Consider the following 13,154-nt stretch of genomic DNA (forward strand, 5'->3'; position numbering starts at 1 on the left):
AGCACCTCACGAACATGATCATACACTGCACCAGGTGTCAAGGTTTCAACACAGGCATGATGCTCCGAACCTTAAGTGCACTTTGCCCCACCCTATTGGTCAGTTCCACGAGCTACACATAGATTACACAGACATGGGGGAAAGGTGCAATGGGTCCCGGTATTTGATAGTTGTGGTCTACCCTTTTTCAGAGTGGGTTGAGGCAGGGCCTTTTGCACAATGTGCAGCTAAATATCATGTCTGTTAGGTCTTCCCCTGATGGTGTGTGTGGGATGTTTTAAGGTCCGATAATGGCACACATTTTTTCAATGAGCTCTTTCACAGCATTACTTGGCATTAAGCACTGGATGGGTTCAATTTATCACCACCAGGCCAATGGCATTGTGGAGAGTATCAACAGCCTTCTCAAGAGCAAATTGTATAAGCTTTCCACCACACTGGAAAAGAACTGAGTACATTGCTTATCCTTGGCCCTCTTCAGTTTACACACACAACCCAGCAAGAACCATCATCTTCACCCCATAAGGTGGTTTTCGAGCTCGCACATGGACACACCCATATCCCCTGTCAGTAGAACATCAGATGCACATATAGCGGCAGCGGTTTAGGTGAAGAATTTAAAGAGTATTTGACAACCCTAACAGGTTCAATTAAATGTCTCTCCCGACAGATTGCACCACCCTGACAATAGGACACACTGAACACTGCCAAAACCACAGTGACAGACTCCCACCTGCACAACCACTGCTGCCTGGAGAATTTATCTATGTAAGGAAGTTTTTTTAGAAAGTGGAATAACCCCAGATTTCATGGCCCATACGAAGTAGTGTTTTCAACTCCCCTCTGCGGTCAAAGTAAAGGGGCTTTGCTATTGGATACACCTTTCAGACGTCTGGCAGGCATCCCCCAAACATTACACAACTGCCTTAAAGGCACCTGACACTACTTATCTATCCCATTACTAAATATATATGGGTGGATTACACAATTCCTTTTGACCCCTGTCCATTTGTGCACAGATACAACTGCTTGAACATAAAGACTGCATAAAATGTCTCTTTCTCATCTTGCTCCTGCTCTCTTACTCTCTCTCTATGTCTCGCTCTCTTTACTCTCCCTTTTCCTCTCTCTCTCTCTCTCTCTCTTTCCAAGCCCTATCTTTTGTGCGCATTGTTTTATCTTTATAGGCGAAGAGGACAATGGAGCCACCGGCATCAGATACATCTAAATATGTTGGAAAAAATGTTAGCTATCACATTGTTCCTAGATACTCATATATGTGTGGCATACATTTAGGTGCAGGACTATTCAAAATGTTAATGTTGCTATTGGGGATTTACTGGGGAGCATCTTTTATATGGGGAGATCATATAAAAGAGGGGGCAGGTGGTAGCATATACACAAACATCACCAACATCACTCTAAATATTCATGATAATAGTAATGAGCGTGATAACTGTTATAGTACACCAATAGGTACACCTTGCACACATGAGTAAAAGTATGAGTATGATATTGGAACATTTGTTCCCATTTATTTTTAAGAATATTTTTTATAACACACGCATTATTTATGATATTAGCAATAGACGTGTTGTGAGCAAACCCATGGAGCCACAAAAAAGAGTGAAAAGGCAAGCACGAAGGGGAAAGTATGATGCCTACCATGGGCTAGGCCTTGATGCTATTGAAGATGTGAGACACCCCAAAATGACCAACAGTTGTTACATGGATATGAGTGCGGAAGGGAGAGAAACAGCAAATGGGAGTTGTTATGTATGTTCACTAATCCTGCACGTGTCGGGAACACCCAAGGTATTAGTACCACAAGAAGTACCAATCATAGAGGCACAGTGCCTTGTTCATCTTGCGCTATGTAGGATTAAGGGCACCTTCCAGTCACACAGCGTACAACTAGAGCTTGTGGATCCAGATCCCCTTCAATGTAACAATAACTCAAGGGATATTACATGCTTACAACAACCATATCTGGTGATCCAATGACTTAAATATATAAGCAACAGATGACAAGAGACCACACTCAGCTGCATGGTGGAGGGCCTCCTAGGATGTGAAGAGGAGCTCCTCGCTCGAGTGGAAGCAACCTGCGCACAAATCTGAAAAGAGCATATTACAAAGTTGACATAAATTGCAGCAATGGAAAAACCAGTAAAAGAGCACAGAGAAGAAACATATGAACTTTTCTTCCACAGTCAATTAACTATTTGTGTTGGCTCAAACAAATTCTGCAGTAGGACCCGGCATGGCGGCAGTGATGGATTACTACTGGGTCTATGGCCAACAAGCATACTTGCACCTCCCACAATCATGGAGGGGTTACTGTTCACTGGCCATGCTGCACTCAGCACTATTAGTAATCCCATAGGAACACTTGCAAGGGTGGCCAATACCCGAAATAGCCCGAATGTTTCTCCCACGTTTCAAGAACACAACCCGTTACCGCCACCAGAGTTTCACATCCTATCCAGGAACAGGGCAATATGAAAAGCTGCGGATGAAGAAAAGATCAAACTAACTATCTAGAGACTCAGCCGCATTGCTCGCGGAGATACGGAACACCGACTTTTCAGCTCAGCAGAAACCTTTTTCTCCTCGCTGCTACTACCCGGTATGTAGGCAGCAGCCAATGCATAGTGGCTGTAAATTGTATGCTGGGAACTGATCCAGTTAGCAAATGGCACAGAGCATGGGTTCAACATCATAAAAGTCGAGTTGCGCATCCTGAGGCTGATGACGATGCAGAACAGCTACGTCCTCGGCATGTTGATGGCGATCGAAGGAGGAATGTGTTGAAAAATTGGAGATTCCTGCTGCACATTCCTACCTCCCGAGGACATGGAGAACATGTGATCTAGGAGTCAGCATGAAGAAAGAAGGAGGAATACAAGGAAATGACTGGTTTGATGTTGCATTCTATTGGGCCCCATCCTGGTTAGGCACAATCATGAAGATGCTAGTACCCGTCATCGTGTTCATCTTAGTCATCTTCTGCACATGCCTAATGGGCTTCCAGTGTTGTGCCAAAGCAGTGCCTAGTAGCGCAATGATGATGATGTCAGTTGGTGTTTCAAAGGCACCTCGCAATACTAAAGATAGTGAAATACAAACTGATTCCGCCATTTCTCACTTGGTCCCCATCCCCTATGGAGACGAAGTGACTGTTTTTATCACACCCCTATCGTCCCACCTCCTGACCGTGAGCATTATGAGGATGTATGGATGGATATGGCAAGCAATGGGGGATGCATTTATATGTCATTCATGCCTGAGGAATATGCACAATCAGGGGAAAGCTTCCGGTCCATGTGTTGGGCCTGGATAACACAAAAGGGAACCCCACCATATGAAGAGGCAGTGAGAATGGAGAATGAGCGCTTGCATTGGGGGGAATGTTAATGTAAAAGTAACGAAAGGGGGGAATGTTGGGAAGGGAACTAACCCATCCCACCCACTTAGGTGCTTTAGGGTGAGGTGGGACCCATTGGAAGAACTATAATAGACCAGGGGGCTGTTCTAAAGGTCCCCACACGATCATAATATTGTACGCAATTTAGATTTTTAGACATAGTGCACGTATATAAGCGGACGCAATTTTGCAGATATTAAGTAGCCATAGTTGAAGCATCGGGCCTGCAGTATTTGGTTTGTTAGACATAGGCCACAAGCCTGAAGGGGAAATCTGAATAGGCCCAAGCGCTGATGACTTGTACTAACAAAACTACCAACCACTAACTGGGACGAAGCCAGAAAAACAGAGCTGCTTAATAAATGTATCACTGAAACAATCAATGGCATCTTCCCAGAAAAACCTTTCACCCCATCAAGAAAGAGAGCATTGTCAAAATGGTTCACACCATGAAAAAGTACAACAAGAAGCTTGAACTAGAATGGAGAAAAGAATATGACCAAGTAAAGAGAGTACAATTCCTGTGCCAATTCCGATCCTATAAAAAGGAAATCCAAAAGGTCAAAAAGAAATACTATGACAACAGAATCATCAAAGCCACCAAAACCCAAAAAGAACTGTTCAACAACATCATTAACGAAATGAGAAACCCACCGGGATGCAAGAACACTCCGATACCTTCACAAAAACTATGCAACAACCTTGCGGTCCATTTTAAAGACAAAATCAGCAACATCCATCAAATCATACAAAGCAGACCTGTCAACCAAAACATACAACCAAACCCGCCAAGCGTGAAACCACAGCATAAACTCTAAAGCTTCCCACAAATATTAGTAGAGACATTCGTCAAGCTAGTAAGACATAGCAATAAAGCAGGCTCCCCCATGGAACCCTGCCCTGCAGACATCTATAAACCCATACCAGAGCTGGGATCGTTGCAAGCCCTATTGGACCAAGTGATTTGTATTGAACATCGTCTCGAAGAAAGACGTGGGGGAAAAAAGACATGGTGAGCCATTGAGTTATCCTCCTAGGACCATGCCATCTCCAGTCTCTACACAAGTACAGGAGTCAACCGTGGAACCAATGCAATTTAGAATACTGCGTGGTCCATTATCGGAGACAGAAAGAAAGCAACGCCGAACAAACAGACTCTGTTTATATCGTGGTAACTCAGGGCATTTGCTTAGCACTTGTCCATTGTGTCCCATAAAGTAGTCGGGAAACTAATGGGCTTGCCCAATTTGGAGAAGGTGACAGCGAGCCCTCTACCTTCAGCAGTCCTTCCCGGTCCCCTGGTAAGCCACACAAATCCCATATCTCCCTCAGTCTTATTCATGGTTAGTATTAACCTTACTTGGGGTAACAGACAAGTTCAATCATGTGCGTTGGTTGATTCTGGGGCATCAGGGAACTACATGGACATTCACTTTGCCCAAGCACATGCTGTTCCTCTCCTGGAGAAAAAAGAAGACACTCACATCAAAGTTATTGATGGCACACCATTGGCTTCAGGGCCTGTGATTCAACACACTGGACCTTTGGAATTACTTCTCAAAGGTCATCATGAAATGCTAGCTTTGGATGTGATATAAACTCCAAACATTCCAGTCAGTCTAGGATTACCCTGGTTACCACAGCATAAGCCCTTCATCAATTGGGCAAACCAAACAATTCTTTTCTGTTCTGATTAGTGCACCAGCATATGTTGATCGCAAAAGACAGGAACTTCTGTAACCAAGATTACCCCTACTCAGTCAAAACACCATTGTTTTAAGGTTTTGCAAGGGTTTTCTGGTCAATATCAGGACCGTGAATCCGTATTGACCAAACCTGCTTTCATTCTTTTGCCTCCTCACCATGCACATGGCTGTGCCATCAACCTTATCCCTGGATCCCAAATAACACATGGCAAAATCTACTCTTTGACTCCTCCGGAATGCATAGAATTGTGCTGTTATCTCAATGATTGCCTCAAAAAGAGCACCCCTGTTTTTTGTGACCAAACGGGAAGGGAAACTCAGGCCATGAATAGACTACAGAGATCTCAACAATATCACAAAAATTGCCTTTAATATGCAATGTCATGGAATCATTCCGCTCATCGACCATTGTTACCAAGCTCAACTCACTTGGGGCATTACACTTGGTGCGGATACAACACAGAGACAAATGGAAGACCATGTTTAAAACACACTTGGGGCATTACGAATATTGTGTGATGCATTTCGATCTGAGTGATGACCCTGCGGTCTTCCAACGTTTCATGGACCAGATCTTTGCAGACCTCATTGGGTTATCCATCTTGATATATCTTGACAACATCCTGGTGTTTTCTTCGTCTTTGGAGTGATTTTTTTTCATCAGTCACAAATTTACTTCCTGGGTTATGTGGGTTATGTGATTAGTGAAGAATGCATTTTCATGGATGCCAAGGAAGTAAAAGCCGTCCATGAGTGGAAAACACCCTAACTGTAAAGGCTTTTCAATGTTTAACCGGCTTTGCAAACTTCTACCGCTGCTTTATACCAGGCTTCTCGCATCGGTCCGCTGACATGACAAGACTGCTTAGCCCTAATTGTTCTTTTGTTTGGGACCAAAAAGCTTTCCAAGGACTGAAAACTGCATTTACCAAGGCCCCTGTGCTGCATCATCCGGATGATAGCAAAGGCTTTCTGATCGAGACGGATGCCTCAAGCACAGCTATTGAGGCAGTACTATTACAGGAAGACAATAACACACACATACAGAACACCCGATAGTCTGCTATTCTCGCAAAATGACACCCTGTGAACTCAATCATGCCATTATTGAGATGGAACTAGCCATAAAAGAAACCTTCTCTGAATGGAGGTACCACCTACTTGGAAGACCCTTCCCGGTGGAGGTATGCACTCATCACTGACATTTACAGTGCCTACGTTCCTTGCAATGCAAGTCCAGTCGGCAGGCCAGGTGGGCCTACTTTTTTGCCCAATTTGATTTTTACATTACTTACATTCCTGGTAACAGTATTGTCAGTGCGAATGCCCTATCCCATTCACTGGAATGTACAGACAAAAAAAGAGGAGTCCTTGGGAACCGTTCTGTTGGACCGTCATTTTGTTTGTATGCTGCAAGACCAACTACGCTCTATCCAGCAGCAAACAGCATTGGATCCTGCCTTACTATTCTTGACCAAGCGCAAGGACATCACCTATATCGGAGGTCTCCTTTTCTTTGCCAACTGAGTTTATCTACTTACCCCTGACATGTATGAGCAATCTATGTTGAATATCATGTCTCGTTCCTAGGTGGTCATAGAGACTTAAAGGCCACCTTCCAACTTCTGGCTAGACAATACTGGTGGCCGAGTATGGCTTCACAAGTAAGACAGTAGATCGCCAACTGCCCCATATGTGCTGTAAAGGCATCATGAAGTAAGATACAGACAACAGATTTAATTTTCTAAATACAAGGTTTTTTTTCCTTAAAGGGCAGGATGGAGTAAGGCCTAGCTTGCCCTATGCTAAGGTGGGATTTCCCTACCTAAATAAAACTAAGGACAGTCTGTGTCAGTAAATTCAACTCAAAAGTCTGTCTGTGCCCAAAACCTATACTTGCCCTCACAACTAAATATATACAATGTGTAGGGATGTCAGTAGCAAAAGAAATAGTGTTCAAAACAAAGTTCTGAGCTTCCTTTAGCTCCTGGATTATACTCAGCATCCGCTTTCTGAAATTCAGACCATTTCTACAAGACATCGGGGTCCCCTTCCCCAAGAGTTCAACACAGTACAAAAAGGTCTTGGAATTCCCTTTCCCAAGAGTTCAACACGATTCCAAATGTCTCAGGGTTTTTCTTCTCTAAGAGTTCAATTTAGTTCACAAAGTCTTGGACTTCCCTTCCCCAAGAGCACCAATCTTTCAGCTTGAAAAAAAGAACAATGACCAATTCAGAAACCTCCTTGGATATTCAGGCTTTTCTCAAGCTACAGTCTTGGGGTCCCCTTCCCCAAGAGTTCAGATCTTTCAGCTTCCAAATCTATACTCGGTCCAACTCTCTTGACTTTCAAATAGTTCCAGTTCAATTCCTTAGTAATCCAGGCTTTTTTCATTAGTTCATCTAGGTTGCTCTCTGTCTGCCTTTCTCGTGCACTTCAGCAACCATTGCATAATACAAGCTTCTTTACATTTGCTTTCCTTGGCTCTTTCCAAGTACGGCGTCACTCGGTCTAGGCACAGTAGTCAGACCACATGGTCCACCTATAACAGGTCATGCAACCAATAACCCTCTGCACTTTTTTTATACTTTTGTATTCTTCCGTTTTTCGCCAAAACAGGTTTTCTCTCTCTGAACATGTGTCCCTGGCCAACACTTATTTCAGATTCTCCTTGACAGTCTCCTGGTTTTGCCACAACGTGTATCTCACACCTTTATACCTTTGGCCTGTACTTATTTCAGGTTCTTCATGGCAGTCTTTTGCTGCAAAGAGTATTTCACACAACTCACTCCGTAGTGTTTACCATTTATATGTATCTCATACAACTATATCCGTGATGTTCAACCTTTTCCACCACATTGCTTGCACTTGCTTTCACTTTATTCATAAGTGTTCACCACTTGCTTTCGCCTCGTACTGTATTCACATATGCTCATCATATCTTTCACTTAGTTCGGTATTCAATAATGCTTGTTGCAAATCTCATAAGTATTTATAACACTTTGCATCTTGTTCGGTATTCAAAAACCCTTTGAACGCTCACAGCAATTACAATAAGTTTCAGTTCCTTCGGCACTCAGATATGTTTTATAATACCTTGCAGCTTGTTCGGTATTCAAAACCTCTTGGTTTGTACTTTCACAACAATTGTAATAGTTTTCAGTTTGTTTGGCATTCAGATCTGCTTGTTTCCAGCCTAGAGGGCACCCCCGTATGATATGTGTCTGCCCCTCTGGGTGTCTCGGTTCTGCTTCCTGGCTTCTTTCCGCTGCGCCTTTTCCTCGCAGAAGCCCCAGCGAGCAGCGCTTGCTGCCTTGGAATCTTGCAGCCTGTAGCTCCATGTTCCCTCAGCGGAAGCTATGGAGAGTACCTCTCGCTCACTCAGCGGCCGGTGGCAATCGGGATGCTTTGGTGCCTCACAACTCGTGCTGTGGACACCGGGCAGGGAGAACAGCAGGCTTGTTGACCCTCTCATGGCCAGCTTTGGCCCCAGTCTCTCTCTCACACCCAACCGGTTCCACTCCATCCTGCTGGACTGCTGCAAGCTGTGTCTCTTTCTCCAGGCCATCTCTCTCCCAGCCTTCTCTTTCTCACTGCTGTGCAATCCCTCGTTTTATACACCTGTGACTTGTTAATGGGTTGCAGGTGTAAGTCCTTCACTTCAATTGACTGACCATGGTTTGGCAGATTAGCTGGACATGCCTGGGTATTCCAATGGAACTTCTCCAAAGCCCTCTTCCTCGTCTCAGTATCAAAGTGGTGTGAATGAATGGAAGTGTGCATAACCCCCAGTTGTTTCTTCATGGTATTGGTATTAATCTGATATTTCCCTGTATTAACAAGGGGAGGCTGATGTGAGTTTATCCTGCCTAAATGAGGAGGTGTCCTCCTAGTTGATCTCTCCCTTGTCCCAGTAAAACAATAGCATTTCTGACGATCACTTTTAAAGGTGGGAAAGGGCAAGGGTTGACAGTTACCAACGAAGACTGCTGGGACTGAAAGTTCATTGTGTAAAGAGAATGGGGGATACCGTTTCTCACCTAAGGACTTCCTCTCCCCACTACCCAAGTCGTCTCCACCCAGGTGATCTTCCCTCGCATCTCCACCCCAGGCCAGGATCCAAGAGCAATGACCTTTCCCTGGTCACCTGATCAGAGGATGATGGGGAAAAGGAAGTGAGGATGCCTCAGGTTCCTCACAGTGCCCAGATGAATTTTGAATGATGATGTCCTTTCAGTCTCTTACATCCACCATTGCTGCTGACTTCATTACAGATTTACCCAGTCCCCAAGGGAAAACATTTATAATGGTGATGGTGGACTGCTTAACTAAAATGGTGCATTTCACACCACAACTAGAATCCCTAGTGCAACACCAATGGCTCAGTCTTTGTTTCATGAGATCTACCGTCTATATGGTTTGCCAGAAAAGATGATATCTGATCGTGGATCTCAGTTCATCTCTTGCTTCTGGGCAGCTTTATGTCACCACATCGAAGTCCAATGTGCTTTGAGTTTTGGTTATCATATGCGAAGCAATGCCCAAGCAGAAAGGATGAACCAGACTCTGGAACATTATCTGCACTGCTATGCCACTCCTACCATAACTGGTGCCATTACCTGGTGTGAGAAACCTTAAGGTGTCACCCTTACTAGTCCCTGCGGATCTGTCATCCAGGTGGCCTGGACATGGCCATCGCTATTGAATCCAGTTCCTGTGGGTGGACCAGTGCTGGAGAATCACCTGGATGACAGGTCCTCAGGGATTGGAATTGGGACACCTACGGGTGAGACGTGGTACCCCCTTTCTTACAACACCTTTTCCCCATCCTACCTCATAGGATGCTCAGAAGTTCTACCCCCTTTTTCCAACACAAACACTTTCCTACACCGAGACAGACAACGACCAACACCAGGGCCATTTACCTGACATGTCCCAACACAAGGTTTAGGCGGAGCCAGGCCATTAAAAATAACTATGCACACCTGAAAGCCCTTTCCCTTCCCCACAGAGATAAAAGGCAGAGCACGAAAGCACACGTCGAGCAAGGCCGAATGCACGAGGAAGCAGATATACCAGACGGGCAGTTCAAATGAAGGAGAAGGACGACGAGGATGGAATTGCCCTTGCTCTTTCCAACTCATACCCGCAAAGCCTTCGAATGGGAAATTATAGGTCCGGAAAGTGCAGCTAGCGTGTGGTGTTACAGGTGTCAACGGTACACAGGGCCCTCCCGCGCTGATACTGTGGTGCCGTCATTGGCTCCCGAGACAAGAAACAACAGTTCAGCACAGCCGGTGTGTCAGAGAGAACTGATAATAAACCGAACTTTGCTGGGACCAAGTTTGCAGGCATTAACCTTGTTGAACAAAGAACTTGGGTAATTGAACTTTAAAGAAACCTTAGTAAAAGGTTCAGAAGCAGAGGGGTCAGGTGTCGCAGGGGAGCACTCATTCGAAGGACTCTCAATGAAGCCCTTTTGGGTTGTGTTGTTTTGTTGCCTAGCTGGGTGCTTTAATGAAAGCCTGAATGGGGGCTGAGACACAGACCTAGGTAAAGGGAAGCACCTAAGGGGTCTAAAGAGACTGTCATGAGATTGTGAACCTTGTGAACTAAGGCTACGTGAACCCGACGGAGGGATGCCAAGAGAAAGCCAAGGGAAGTGAATGCCACATGGTGTTGAAACTAAGCGAACTGTGATAGATTTGGCAAACGTGAACCTGGCTGAGGGAGATCCAAAGGCGAAGATTAATCACCCAGCATGATGATTCCTTGATAGGAACTTTGGTTTGTTGTTCATAGTACTGGGAGAAGGATCAGAGCCCGGCAGAGGGGAATCCTAGTGTGAAGAGAAACTATCCGATGTATTGAAGGAACTTTTTTTTGCTTATTGTTTTGCGACAGTCAGGCTTCGAAGGCAAGAGATTTTGCTGGAAAGAGACTTGCCCCCAGAAGGTCCTGGTATCGTTGAAAGGAACTGTAACCTTGTGTTTGCGAGCACCAGGTATGTGTTGTGCTCAAAGGTTCTGCCTTGTCCGTGATAAAAACGTGGGGAAGGGAGACCCCCGGCTATAAAATCCTGACTTATCATTTGTGAACACTTCTTTCTTTCTTGTGAACATTATCTCACACTATTTTTTAAATTAGCTGTAAGGGTTGGCAATCGTTTTTTTTTTAATATAGGCCCTTTTATATGACAAGACGCCACTATGACTGTTTTATTATTATTATTTGATGGTAGCAGCTTGCTCCCATCTTAGTTTTAAGTTTAGATTAGGAATTTTTCCAACCCATTTACAGTTTAATACCCTTGAACTGTGATCACTTATGTCTGTCTTTACTGTTGCCACCATGTGTTCCTTACATATGGTGCCAAGAGGAGGGTATGATTCAATTGAAGCTATTTGGGGAACCCTACAATTTCAATCACTTAGTCACTGAGCTACTAACCCTTCCATTCCCACCAAGAAATCAATAGGGTTTGATATCTGTAGCAGCAGGGAAGCTGTTATCCCCCTTGGGAAAAGAGGAATGAGATCTACAGACTTCGTTTTGATACCCCTTTCCGGGGTGCTACATAAAATTGGCCCCAAAATCTGACCTAGCATGGAAGTTTGGGATAAACGTCTTAGCAAGCGTTATCAATCCCACCTTCAGGGGAGATGTAAAGGTACTCTTACAGAATCATGTTGAGATCCCTTTTGAGTTACGTTGTGGAGATCAAATTGTCCAAGGAATTTTGGAAAGAGCTCTATTTCACCTGTTTAAATAAAGTGAACCAGATAAAACAGAAAGAGGTAATTTAGGCTTTGGGGAAGCTGATAAATCTCTTAACATCGAAGAAAGAAAGGGAGAAGAGCCTACCATCTATCCCAACAAAATGATCCAGGAAAATGATCCAGCTCTTGCTGAAGCTTTTCTACAAGCAATTCCAAAAGGAGAAGACTTAGAGAAGGGAAGCCCTTTTTTCTTCTAAAAAAAAGGATTGCTTTATAGAAGAGAGACATAGACAGAAGGTTTAGTAAAAACACATTTGGTAATAACCAAAAAGGTTCTGCTGGAGATCGCGCATTCCCATCTTACTGGGGGGCATTCAGAACAATCTAAAACCCAGGCACATATTAGTGGGAAGTTTTACTAGCCAGGTATCCATGCAGATATAAAGACCTACATCCAGACGTGCGAAATATGTCAAAAGACCAGCACGCATATCCCATTATCAGCCCCTCTGAACCTGTTGCTGATTACAGAAGTCCCCTTTTCAAGAATAGGGGTGGACATAATTGGACCTCTAGAGACATCCAGACTAGGCAACAAATATGTCCTTGTGATTGTGGACTATGCAACTCGATATTCCAAAATATTCCCAATGCGAAATAATACCACCAGCAGATCCTTAAAAACCTTCTACCATATTTCTACAGGGTCAGCTTTCCCAAAGAAATACTAACAGACCAGGGTTTGGATTTTATGAGTAAGTTTATGGCAGCAGTCAAAGAGCTACTCCACGTTAGCACCCTGTGAACTTTTGTGTACCATCCCCAAACCGATGGGCTGGTAGACAGATTCAATAAAACTCTGAAGCTAATTTTATAAAAATTGGTAGATGAGGATGGGAAAGAGAACCCGTCAGCCACCAATACCAAAGTACTAGCTTGTCTGATTCCAGAAGTGATAGATAACTTTGATTTAATTCCTCCCGAGCTATCTACCCAACAACAAGAAGATCTAAAAGATGTAGTTACCTCATTTCCTGATGTATTCTCAGAAAAAGGCCACATACCCCATTATTAGAACACCTAAGGGTAAAGTGGTCCATTTAAAACCATAGAGTCTCCCAGAAGCCTGTAAACAGATAGTGATTGGGGAAGTCAACAAAATGTTGAAAGCCAATATTATCAAGCCTTCTTCAAGTCCATGGTCCTCTCCTATCGTGTTGGTCACTAAACCTGACCGTTCCTGGAGATTCTGCATAGATTTCCATCACGTTAATGCCATTTCAGACTTCGATGCCTATTCCA

Source organism: Ambystoma mexicanum, chromosome 8, assembly GCF_040938575.1.
Source record: "Ambystoma mexicanum isolate Mex_15411 chromosome 8, UKY_AmexF1_1, whole genome shotgun sequence".
Lineage (NCBI taxonomy): Eukaryota > Metazoa > Chordata > Amphibia > Caudata > Ambystomatidae > Ambystoma > Ambystoma mexicanum.